This window comes from Eleutherodactylus coqui, chromosome 6 (assembly GCF_035609145.1).
Source record: "Eleutherodactylus coqui strain aEleCoq1 chromosome 6, aEleCoq1.hap1, whole genome shotgun sequence".
NCBI lineage: Eukaryota > Metazoa > Chordata > Amphibia > Anura > Eleutherodactylidae > Eleutherodactylus > Eleutherodactylus coqui.
The window spans coordinates 135,125,326-135,138,963 of record NC_089842.1 but is presented as its reverse complement, the minus strand read 5'-3'; positions in this window follow the sequence as shown (position 1 = coordinate 135,138,963).

The window sequence follows — 13,638 nt, the reverse complement described above, 5'->3', positions numbered from 1 at the left end:
AATGAATACTGCCATCCAATAGCTGGCACTGCAGAGGTATTGTTTCATCCTATTAGTTTTTGACGCGACTGGAACTTTACCATAAGTGTTGTGTCAGAGGTGTCCTATGATGGGAATCTCCAATCAGTGACCAATGGGTTTGCTCCACAGAGGACAGTAGTTCTTTTAATTTGGGAATCATTATGTTCAGTATACCATATTTCTTCTTTCGTTTTCATTCAGTGAGGATTAACAACATTTACCTAAGATGATTCATAGATAACGACAGTCTGTAGAAGGAAATGTTCTTGATGTGTTAATTCCTTCAACTCTTTCAACACTTTAGTATTATTTTGTTACTATTCAACTACCTGTCTGTCCTATCATGTCCCAACTCAGTCAGTATGTAGTAATAGCGGCTACTGATGAAGCCGGTTAGAGAAGTAATTATTTTTTGTCTGATATGATGCAGCATAAACGATGGACGTTCAGTGTAAATAGCAGCCATTCAGTATTGAACAGCCGCTATGTTAAATCAATGGAGAGGGGCTAGGGAGCACAAGTAGAGAAATCTACTAAAGCCGCCTTACCCCCCTGCTGGCCGCTCTGTGAGTGAGCCAGTGATACTAGCTCCCATGCAATAGGGAATCTTCTGACAATCTTATATGTATTGGGATAGCCTAAGTGTCCCTAAATGTCACTGCGGTAGGATAAATCATTATTCAGCCCTTCGTGTATGTACTTTGGAGATCAGCAACAGCAGAGGAACATGGCAGCCATCCCCCTTTCGAAATAATCAGTGAACCCTGCGAGCTGAACATGGACATCTGAGGGCTTATTCATCTCTGCGTTACATAATCCCTTTCATCCTGTCGCGGAACTGAATGGTACCAAATGGACCCCATTGACTTTAATGCGGTCTATTCAGCTTCCGTTATGCCCTATGGTATTTTACAGGATGAGATAGCGCCACAGGCAGCACTATCTCAGTGACAGAGGCTAAAGATGCCCATACACATAAGAGCTTCAACAGATGAGCGTGTGCGCAAATACACTCACTGCAACAGAGTATATTTGCACATGAACAGGGTTTTGAGATGGCAATAATCAGGCGGATTTGCGCATGCCAGAGCATAGTAATGTAATTTTTTTGCTTGCAATGCCAGTTCACGCACATGTGAAACTTCCTTTCCGTGGAATAGAATGGCTATTTAACGCCTAATAAGGGCCAGCTGCCCTCTTCTCCCTGCGATGTGCACAGGGTCACACCCTTCACCTCGTTTTTTTAACCTGACAAAGCCTTTTATGGCAGCTTTTTGCATAACATGCAGAAAGATAGGGCAAGACTTATCTTTTTTTGCGTGCAGGAATTGCGCATGAGATACACACTCATGAGAACGAATCCATAGAAATCAATGGGTTCGCTTTGTCACATTTTGCGGGTATGAGTTTCACATGCACAAAAATGTGTGCAAACAGGTTGGTCTGTTTAAGCCCTCAGATTGCTGTCAGCAGAATGCTCGTTCAGCCAACAGCTATCTCTCCTGACAACCCCACAAACATGTATGTTTGACTGATCGTGCGTGTGTTTTGCATGTAGTGAGAACAGTCCTAGTCATGTTTCCTACTACCACTTAATTAACAGAAAAATGTTCATTCAACCTTGGTAAAATGTGCAAACTTGCATTTTTTTCCCATTTTTGTCCAATACTAATTACAATTTTCCAACACTACTCTGTTGCCCATGTATTACAATTTAAGTACTAGTGCTGAGTCCTGGTGTACCTTGACGCCACCGGAAGCTAGGGGTTTGACAGGAGGAACGCCCCTGTCACGCCCCTAGCTTCCGATTGGCTGAGGACCCAGCACAGCTCTGGAGGCAGAGAGCAGCGTGCCGTGATTTCTGAGAGGGATAGGCTAAGGGTAAGTGTAACAGTTAGCCTTACTTTTATAATATAAAGCTAACTCTTACACTTACCCCTCACCCTAACCCTCGATCCCTACCACAAATGCCCACACGGCGCCTTTACCCTGCCGGACCGCTCCTCCGCTGACCCCCCCTTCCCCCTGCACCTCCACTGTGGGCTCCTGCTGCCGCTGGCCGAAGCAACCAGGAGTGCTGTGAGTGCCGTCCCCATTGGTGTCCCTGGGTCACACTCCCCCTGCACCGCCACTTGCGGCTCCCGCTGCAGCTCCCCCCGCAGGCGAACTGGCAGTAGGGACATTTGGCTGAAAGCAGTGCTGGCCGCTCAGCTCCCGCCTCCCACTCTGAGTGTTCCCCGGGGGCTGCTCTCCAATACCCGACCGCGCTACAGTCAGCTTTCACTCCAAGCAGTCCTGGGCGCTCTCCTCCCCCCTCCCGCGCTGACTGTTCGCCAGAGGATTCTGTGCAGCGGTGCTACCCAGCTCCCAACCAGGGTGCACGCACCTTCAGCAGTCATGACTTCAGCGCCATCAGCTGTCTACCGACCCCGCTGCTGACGGAAATTAATGGGCTGTCTTCCGCTGCTGAGTGTGCATCTCCGCTGCTCGTCACTGAGACGCTGCAGTTACTAAAACATTCCCCCTACCGCACTGTGGGATTTGTGGGTGTCTGCCTGGCCACCCGCAGCTTAAATACCAGGCAAACAGTTCCTGGGGGTGTGTAGGGCCTGCCTAACCAGCCTATAGGGTGTTGGGGGCGTGAACGACATGTCAAACTGCCTGTATTTTGTCACCACCCACACTTCCGCTGGTGTCAAGATACACCATTACTCTAGAGCTGTGAAGATGGCCCTATACCTCTTCATATCACTTTTCTTTTAGGGTGATTTCACATCTGCATTGGGGATTCCATTTTCCTGCTCAGGTCAGGGAGCAGGAAAGGGGAATCCCCTGGTCAAACAGGTCTGTTTTATGATGAACTGAACAGCGCCAAATGGACCTCATTGACTATAATGGGATCTATCCAGTTTCTGCTCAGCTGCCCAGCATTGCATGCAGCACTTTCTTCCTGTATTCAGATCTGAGACGCCATTTTACCGCGATTTTGAGCAGCATTTTTGAATGCATTGTACAGCATTCAACAACGTTTTTTAATGCACCCCATCATCTTAATGGGTCAAGGGGTGTGTTAAAAAGCGCCTAAACTCAAGAAAATAGAGTACATAGCATGCTAGTCTGTGAAGCCGATTGAAATCAACGGAAACGCTGCGGTAAACGCTGTAACAAGTGTTGTGTGTGAGAGTGGCCTTAGGGTACTTTTAGATGGAGCGAGAAATCGTTCACCCGATCTAATGAACAAATCATGACACCGTTTGCTCGGTCAGTTTAAACACAAAGATACTTTTTTTTTTTACATGATCGTTCATTTCGCTGCATCAATGAGCGAGAATGACTGAACGATCTGTGTTTAAACCGAAAGATGGGCGATCGAGCCAACGATGATTCTTATACTTGATAAAATGAGCTATAAGCGAACTAATTATTGCTTGTTTAATCATTGCCCGTGTTTATACTTAATGATTAGCATTCAAATTCGAACGATAACAATAGTTCTATGTAAAAGCCCCCTTATAAAAAGGCGTGGGTGACCCCGTACTCCGAGTCCAGCATCACTCCCCATATCCTTCTACACTTCCTGAATTCTGCTTCCAGTGATTGCCTGCTGTAAGAAGGGCAGCAATAAAAGTGAAGATGGGAGGGAGGATTCTTTTCCTTCTAATCCCCTTAGCAGTTCAAACTTTCCTTCTTGTTCATCCACCCCTCCCCGCGCATATTTATCCCTTTCTCACTTCAAACAGACCCTTCTGTCTCATTGTTTGCACCTTGGAGGTTTTTCTTTTTTCCTTCATATCACACTCTTTTTGTTGACAAAGCTTTCCCCTCTCTGGGGGGATGGAAAGGAAAGCAATTGGTGAAAGAGATTTGGAAGGGTTCTCTTTTATGCTGTGAACACCTCCCTCCCCCATCTTGTCCCATTCCTGCATATGTATATCACCTCATCTCTTTTCCACTAATTTTAGGTCACATTACAGCCTCACTGTATGAGATATCAGCATGGAGTACTTGCAAGTGATATGTGAGACTGTGTGCCACCCAAGGCTATCCCAGCTTTTGCATTCCACAATGAAAGAGCTACTCAATCACATAGCTTTAATCATGGAGCCTTTACAGTTCTGACACAGTAACTAAAAAAAACAAATAAAACTGTTTGCTATAGAAAAAAGGTTAAAAACAAGGTCAAATAAATACAACAAACATTTGTAGTTTATCATCAACCTGACACAACCTATTTGCAACTTTGAGATAACGTAACCCAAGCACATTGGGTATCCCACACAGGAGTATTTTACTGCAGCGGACCCACGTTTAATAGAAGGGGCTGTGAATTTATGAATTTCCGTACAGAGTGCAGGCTTTATACAATGCAGCCTTTTCTTAAAGAGTAAGGCCCAATGCACACGGGCATATTTGCACTGCGGGATCCGGAGCGAGCGTTTGCCTCCGGATCGCGCAGCAAGTGCTGCCCATAGGACATGCTACGCAAAATGCTTTTTTATGCCCACGAGCGGAAATCAACTGCGATTTTCCACTCGCAAGGGGAAAATCACAGCATCTCCTATTCTAGTGCGAGCATTGCACAGGTCGCACGGACGGCTTCCATTGCAGCCAATGGAAGCCGTCCATCTCACAGCGAATCTGTGTCATAACCAGCGCCACTCTCTGTGCTCATGTGCGGCGACGCACCAGTCGACACATCCGCAGAGAAGAGAGAAGAAGACAAGATAGGTATGCTGGGGTCAATGTCGGGGAACAGGGTCTGATTCCGCTGTGAGATCCCACAGCGGAATCCGATCCTGTGCCCAGCCAATGACTCCACGTACCTGTCCACAGTCATCTCTTAAGTTTTGCGGATGTGTCAGTGCGCCGGCGCACATGCGCAGTACAGGAGATGCAGCACTGTTGCTAGGCGATGACACGGAATCAGCGACCCTTCTGCAATGTTATTGCGGAAGGGCCACGGATCAGACTACTTCCCTTGGCTTCAATGGAAGCCATCCACACAAAATGCATGCTGTGATTTTCCGTCCGTGAGTGGAAAATTGCAATTGATTTCCGCTTTTGGACATGGAAAAGCAATTTTCCATTGCATGTCTATGGTGCGATGCAACTTTGACAGTGCGGTGTGATGCAACTTTGACAGTAGGAAATCATACTATCAAAGTCCTAATTTAAGCCCTGGCTGCGGGAAAATTTTTTTTTAAAGTATACATCACCTATAAGCGCTGTCAGCCCGGCCGCATCTTCTCCCTGGGTCCCCGACACTATTCTCCTTCATCTCTTCTGGCCAGGGATTGAAAAATTCCCGCCTCTGCTTAGCCAGTCACAGCCAGTGCTTTATGAACCAGTCACAGCCATTCATCGAGCGCTGGCTCTGATGGGCTAAGTGCCAGCCAATCACAGCCAGCGCTTCCAGGAGGTGGAAGCCAGAAGAGAAGAAGACCAGTGCCGGGACCAGGAAGAAGCTGCAGCGGAGCCCCATACAGCGCTTCTAGCTGAAGTATACTAGGCTACTGGGCTTATTTTCAGGGTAAGGCTTACATTTCAAGTCCCTACCCACCCCTCCTGAAAATCCTTGCATGTGGTGCTACAAAGTTGCACAACTTTGTAGCACCACCTGCGACTTTGTAGTGCCAGAAAATCGCAATATTGCAGTAAGAAGACGCAGCAATATCACACGGACCAGCAATGTGATGTCGCCTGTGTGAAGGAAGCCTAAGGGCTTAAATAGACGAGTGCAAATATGTTCACAGCTATGGAGTGTATTTGTGCATGAACAAGTCAAGAACCTTTTTTTTTTACAGTTCAAACTGCCTGCTTAATCGCGTGCAAAAACCCCCAGAAAGATAGGGCAGGACCCATCCTTTCTCGCACGTATAAATAATGCGTGTGAGAAAGATAGGGCAAGGCCTATCTTCTCTCGCGCACAGGAATTGTGCATGAGAAACACACCCATGAGAACGAATCCATTGACATAAATGGCTCCGCAAATCACCGCCGTAAAAAGCAACAAAACGGAACCATTGATTTCAATGGTTTTGTTTTGACTAGCCGGATTCTAGTAGTAGTATTAATAGTATTAATGTGCGAGAAAAGATAGGAATTTCCCTATATTTCTCGCATGTAGTTTTTCTACGTGTGAGAATCCAATCCACTCGTGGACATGAGGACTTTCACAGAAGTTGCCGCTAGTCACTTCATTTCAGTAAGCTGAAACAAAGCAACTACTCAGCTATTATTTAGCGCCCTGTCAGTGGCTACTTGTACACGGTATGACTATCACAAAAAATGACTGGTTTAAGGCAAAAACACACGGACGTATGCGCAACTATGCTCGCTGCTACGGAACGTAGTTGCACATGAACCAGTTGGGTTTTTTTCGGAGTATTCAAACTCTGCGCCCTAGCGCACAAGTTGGAAGAAAAACAGCGGGAAGATATGTCCTGCCCTATCTTTTCTCGCCATACTATTAACAGGTGAGAATACCGCTGATGAAAATGAAACCGCTAATGAAAAAGTGCGCCTGTGTGAAGGAGCCCTCAAGTGATTATTCAGGTAATAAACCACCCATGTAAATGTACCTACTGATTTACTAATAAATTTTGTAGGTTCTCCCAGGTCCCCCCCCCCCCCCCCAGACATTTGCTCTCCGTGACGAAACAAATCAGCCATGCTGTGTCGTTTTTTTAAGTGCTCCTTATATCCCCCCCAATAGTGTCTATGAAAAATGAAGACACATGGACAACCAAGCTAAGCATGCATGTTAATGGAAGGAGTGTGGGTGATAGCTAACGTTCCTGTGTGGTGGGCAGCGTAAGGCCAGCCATACCGTAGTGGCTTTCTGATCTCATGCTGGTGGGATTGTACGGCAGAAATGATTACACCCACTTCAAAGATCTCTTTGTCTTAGAGAAGGCTCTAGTGTTTCCTTTTTCTCTCCAAACATGTGTTCTACTGCCAGTGTTTTGCAGAATACATCACACAAGAACATTGCTCGGTAGAGATACGTGGTAGGGATTTTTCCACTTAAATTTAGCTTGAAGTCAGATTGTTAAGTAGATTAATCCCACACTTCCAGGGTAATGCAGCATATGGGTATACCGTGCATTCCAGGCTCCCTGCCAGAACTTTCTGTTAAGTAAAATTAAAATTAGGACGATGTAATCAATTAGCGTGTTCATCATGCAGTGTAGGGGCCAGGTGCGACCCTTCAAGGCTTCTCTGAATTCCTCCGAGGACTATTATGACCTCTGTTGTGTGACATAACATTGTAGTAAGATCCAGCTAGAAAAATACTTAAAACCTATATCAAGTTTTTTTTTCATAAGGGCCCAGCTGAATTAGGCCGCTTTCACATCTGCGCTGGAACCTCCGTACCGCCGCAGATCCGGCACAAAATAGCAGAAGAAAAAAATGCTGCATGTAGAGCTTTTTCATCTGGTAGAATGCCGGGCAGCTGAGCGGAAACCAAACAGACCTAATTATAATTAATAGGGTCTGTTCAGTGCTGTTGGGTCCATCATAAGATGGATCCGTTCAGCCAGGGATTCCCCTTTCCTGCTCCCATCACGGAGCAGGAAAAGGGAACCCCCAACGCAGATGTGAAAGCAAACTTATACATTCAAGGCTCTATTTACACTGCGTACTGCAGTACCCATAAGAGGCACTGCGGAATATGTTGGCGCTATACAAATAACAAGTCAACAAGTGTACATTGGGAGGATTTCCCAACATGTACTTGCAATGGATGCCACCGTATAGGCATATGGTAGCATCTGTCTACTGCACATCTCTGTATGGAATAACGCAGCCTGCTGTGCTATTTGATACAGCATAAAGGTATAAAAAAGATAATGTATACTAATCCAATATAGGCAAAATGGACACACTCATGGGCTCTGTCAAGTGAATGGAGCTTATGGATACATTTGACTTATATCCGCTAGTGCTTTTCTGATGCATCTGACAAACATATTAACACAATGTGCAAGTTAGGATGGCTTTACATGGCAAGACTATCGGCCGCACAAGTCTCCAATAGTCATTCCAAGTTTTTTCATGTCTATACTTTCACGCAGGAGTGATAATCGTTCAGTGAATGGAGGCGGAGCATGCTAGAGATCCAGTCATCCCCCTCCATTCATTGTGAACAGGCAGTAGCTGAAGGATGAACAACTTCCTGTTTACTCTGAGTGAGAACTTGACCACAAGTCACTTTGTTTCAGTCAACTGAAACTAAGTGACTAGCAACTACCCTGTTGGTTCCTGTGTTTACACGGGACAACTGTAGCTGAAAATTCCTCATATGAGCAATTTTTCAGCTGATAATTGTCCTGAGTAAAGCCACTCTAACGAAAAATAAGCACCTTTATAGACCTACTGTAAACATTAGGAGAACCTACGTAGTTCATCATGTGGTATAACCCACGTGGTTCATCAGTTGGTCCCTTGCTGACTAAGGGCCTTTCTACAAGAGTCAATAGATTATTCAGATTCCCACATCCAGTGAGAATCTGAATGATAATTATCGTTCAATTAAAATGCATGCATGATAACACTGCTTTCTGGGAAATCAAAGAGTTGACAACTACGTTGAGATTGTGAATGAACTTCTAGAGAAGTACCACCAATTAGATTGCAACACGCCACTCAAAATCCATTTCCTACATTCTCACCTGGACTTCTTCCCTGACAACTGCAGTGCCGTGAGAGACGAACATGGAGAGCGATTCCTTCAGGATATATCGAAGATGGAACAAAGGTATCAGGGAAGATGGAAGCTTCTCTGCTTGCGGACTACTGTTGGACAGTGAAAAGAGACATCCCAGAAAAGGCGTACAAGCGACTAGCAAAGAGAATCCGTTCACGTGATTAAGCCCTTTTATTTGAAGTTAGTGTATCTATGAAACCAGAGTTGGGCCTACTAAACAAAATATAATCTCACACTCATTTTCCTCGACCCAAAATTAGGGCAGTTTAGTTATTTTGAGAAAAGAAAGAACTTCAAAGCGTATCTTCAGTATTTTGATTTGAGATTAGTATATCTTAAAAACCAGAGCTAACAAATCTGTCATATTCGTGTTTCTTGACCCAAAATTACTGTAGTTTAACTATTTTGAGAAAGGAAAAAATTTCAGTGCATTCTTGTTGTCCAGTGTAATTTGTTCACACGGGGCGGAATTGCCGTGGAATCTCCGTGAGGAATGTCCACACGTCAATTCCACCTATGGCTCCTAATCCCAGGATTAGCCAGCAGAGTGGACAAGATTTTGCAAAAATCTCATCCACACGCTGCGGCCATTCCGTTGCGACTAGACCGAGCGGAAACGGACATGCGGTGTGGAATTCAATTCCGAAGCAGGTCATTTCCGAGCGGAATGCCGATGGTGAAACCCCTCTAAAACCTGTGGCTAAAGACTACAGGTTTTGAAGCTGCGCTTTTCCAACGAAATTGTCGCGTTTTTTTAGTGTGGTCATTCTTCGAGAATTCTGCCGAAATTCCATCCTGTGTGACCCCAGCCTAATTGTTCATCACTCAGCTTACACATGCATTAAAACTAAACAATGACCGTCCTGTGTAAACAGGTAGTCCTTCATCTGCCTGTTTATTGTGAATGATGACCACCGATGATCGTGCCGGTGTAAAAGCACAGGAACAATCATCTCTGGGACGGCCTGTGGGGCATCTGCACCCAACAAGTCGTTCTGTGTAAAAAGGTCCTTGTACTTCAGTAAAGGCTGAAGTTTTAAGCTTTGTCCATCCCTCTATAGATGGGCTACATAGGGCTATGGATAAAGAGCACCTCTTATCTACAATCAGCTATGAGGCCTAAGAGCATTAGACCCACTCCTTAATATATGTTCTTGATTCCGAGTACACATAGTATGACAGCTGGGTGCTATATTTGAAAAGGGAAGGAACACTTGAATGAATCCATGTAATGACTATAATCTAAACACATTTTGTTGCAAGGTTTACATACTTGCAAGGGAGGGGTAACTCCGTGATAAAGAAACTGCTTTGAAATGCGAGAATGTGAGTCAAGCTTTATATCTTCATAGCTTGGCTTCCCTTGCCTGAGGCACCAAACTGTATTGTAAAGATCTTCAGGTCAATGATTTATCCTGCCTAGACCACAGAATGAATAAACAAATCAGTGCTTGTCACTGTATATATCCAGATGAACAAAAGATACTGTACACTGCAGAAAGAAGTTAAAGGGATACTAGACTGAAACGTGACTTACTTGAAAAACAATTTTTTGTAATGCTGTTCTTGCTGTATAGAGAGAAGAATGCTTTCTTCAGACATGATTACGTCAAGTGCTACACCATTTCACATTATGATGTGTCCACTAGGGGCACTGTTAACCACTTTGACCCTTCAGAACAGGCAAATTTTCACCTTTTGGAAAGCTGCACTTCATAGAGTTATATACAAGGTGTTTCTTTCGCTACAAACGGCCAAACATTCCTCAATAACATCTTTCATTTTTGCCTGATTTCCTATGAAAATTTATATTTATTTACCTTGTATGTTACAAACCAGGTCTATCTAGACTGAGTATATGCTGAAAATGGCTCCTCCAGCTTCCAAGCACTATACAAGTTTGCATATTGGGGTAGATCTCCGTTAATGTGACGTTGGTAAAGGCAGCAACCTACCGCCGGCCACATCACATTTTTGAGGGCATCAATGGCTCACAAATTCTTGCTGCACACAAGGTCCTTCAGCGAACCTCGCAAGAAGAAATTAGGCAACGTCAGGTCTGAGGATCTTGGTGGCCACTGATTCTTCAAAATTAATCAGTCACTAAGATAAATTTGAATTTCCATCATGCTTGCATCGGATGTGTGCCATGTTGTGCCATCTTGTTGACAGTAACCTTCCATTAATCTCTCATCTGTTAACTGATTCTGCACCAATTTGTGAACATGGGATTTGGGCAGAACACTTCCTTCACCATAATTGTTCCTAGATGCCATTTGATGTTGTTTAACTGAACCCATTCATCAGCATTTACGAACAATAAACACAAGCCGTTCAACTGAGTACATATTTGTGGAACATTGAGTGAAACGCCTATTTGGCAGTCACATCTCGATGTCACTAGTGCAGTATACTTTATAGAGAGGTATGATGATTTGATAGACATAGGGGGAGATTTATAAAAACTGTCTAAAAGAAAAATTGTCTTTCTTGTCTATAGCAACCAATCACAGCTCAGCTTTCATTCCTCGTTGTGCTCTTGAAAAACGGAAGCTCCTCTGCATGCAAACTTCATCCATGTCAGTTCTGATAGGGAACCATACAGAAATGAAAGATATTAAAGGAGATGTCCCGAGGCAGCAAGTGGGGTTATACACTTCTGTATGGCCATAATAATGCACTTTGTAATATACATTGTGCATTAATTATGAGCCATACAGAAGTTATAAAAAGTTTTTTACTTACCTGCTCCGTTGCTAGCGTCCTGGTCTCCATGGTGCCGACTAATTTTTGGCCTCCGATGGCCAAATTAGCCGCGCTTGCGCAGTCCGGGTCTTCTGCTGTTCTCTATGGGGCTCCGTGTAGCTCCGTGTAGCTCCGCCCCGTCACGTGCCGATTCCAGCCAATCAGGAGGCTGGAATCGGCAGTGGACCGCACAGAAGAGCTGCGGTCCACGAAGATAGAGGATCCCGGCGGCCATCTTCAGCGGTAAGTATTGAAGTCACCGGACCGCCGGGATTCAGGTAAGCGCTGTGCGGGTGGTTTTTTTAACCCCTGCATCGGGGTTGTCTCGCGCCGAACGGGGGGGGGGTTTAAAAAAAAAAAAACCCGTTTCGGCGCGGGACATCTCCTTTAAGGGATGTTTGAGTTTCCTGGCGATATAATTGTACTATATAACTCGCTATATACTAAAGGTTGAAGGCTGGCATTTGAATACTATACACGCCGCTATAGGCGTTCTTCATTATTATAGCGCTGATATGGCATGATTAGTAGGCAGGGACTCAATTATATTATGTCTCTGTACTAGTGTCGCTATTGACAAACTATGTGCCTGGGTTCTTATTAGGGATGTGTATATATTTGTGTAATTAAACATTATCAGTAGTAGGGAGAGTTGAGGTTTATTATCTCCCTATAGAATACATTTTTATGAGACTGTAAGATAATTAGTAGAGATGAGCGAGCATACTCGATAAGGCAAACTACTCGAGCGAGTAGTGCCTTATTCGAGTACCTGCCCGCTCGTGTCTAAAGATTCGGGGGCCGGCGGCGGGCGGGGAGCGGCGGGGGAGAGCGGGGAGGAACGGAGGGAGACCTCTCTCTCTCCCTCTCTCCCCCCCCGCTCCCCCCTGCTCACCACCGCAACTCACCTGTCACCCACGCTGGCAGCCGAATCTTTAGAGATGAGCGGGCAGGTACTGGAATAAGGCACTACTCGCTCGAGTAGTTTGCCTTATCGAGTATGCTCGCTCATCTCTAATAATTAGTAAAGTATGCTAAACATTGGTTTATCTTCAATGAGTATTATTTCATGAGTATTCAAAAATATAGGTGTTTGATATATGCCTATACTCCTTGTTGTTGGTCTCTCAATATAAATTCTTTTCACCTAGCATCTTACTATATTACTGGTCCTAAAACTCTTAGTATTTCTATTTCTATAAGAACCCGGATGACTCATGTTTGGCAGAAACGTGTTAGGTCAATTATAGGGTCACCATTCTTTTTTAGTATCTTCTCCTCTTTCAAGCCAATATTTCATTTATATCGATTGAGTGAGTAGAATATGAATAGTAACCAAACAGCAGCACCAAAGCAATATGCACCATAAAATAGGTGTGGAGGAAGATAATAGATACTCGCCGTGCACGCCTGCCAGGTCCTGGACACTGAGGAGCCAAAGTAAACTGGAAGCAAGTTGTTATTTGGAAGGCAGCACTGGTCCAGGGAAGATCAGCCAAAAGACAGAAGGTATTGCTGATGTATCATCCTTTATTAGTGAATACAGATCCAGAAGTAAAACAGCATGGCAACGTTTCGACGGCTGCTGCCGTCTTTGTCGTGATTGAGTGAGTAGAAGTGGAAATATTTGATCAGTTTCTGGGCCATTATTATTTTTTGACTTCTCTTTTTTGACCTAATGCTTTATCTATACTGGTTGAGTTGGAGGATTTTTTGCCTTCACACGAGTACCCTCTCTCTTCTCAGTCCTGTTTGCCTGTATTGGTACATGACTGAGTTGATAGGGGTTGAAAGTGGCATTTTTTTATGTTTTTCACGTCAGTCTGCACTGTAGTATTCAATATTGAGTTTGAAAACTAGTTTTTCAATAAAGGTTATATTTTATATGCATATACTTTCTCAGTCATAGCTAAAGGTATTGGTAGATAGATTTTTTTTTTACTTGCATGACTTATTCCTACCAATATGACATTTTAAAGGCAAATTTGCACCCCAGTGAATATATTGCTCCAATGGGGTGCTATGCTTTGCCAATCAAGTGACCCCTGTTTTTTGACATAGTTATCATTCTGACAGTGAGGCATCTACCCATTCTTGTTGCCACCGACATCCAAGTATCAGTGATGTTGCGTGTATAGAAGATTGAAGCAACTTGTTATCTT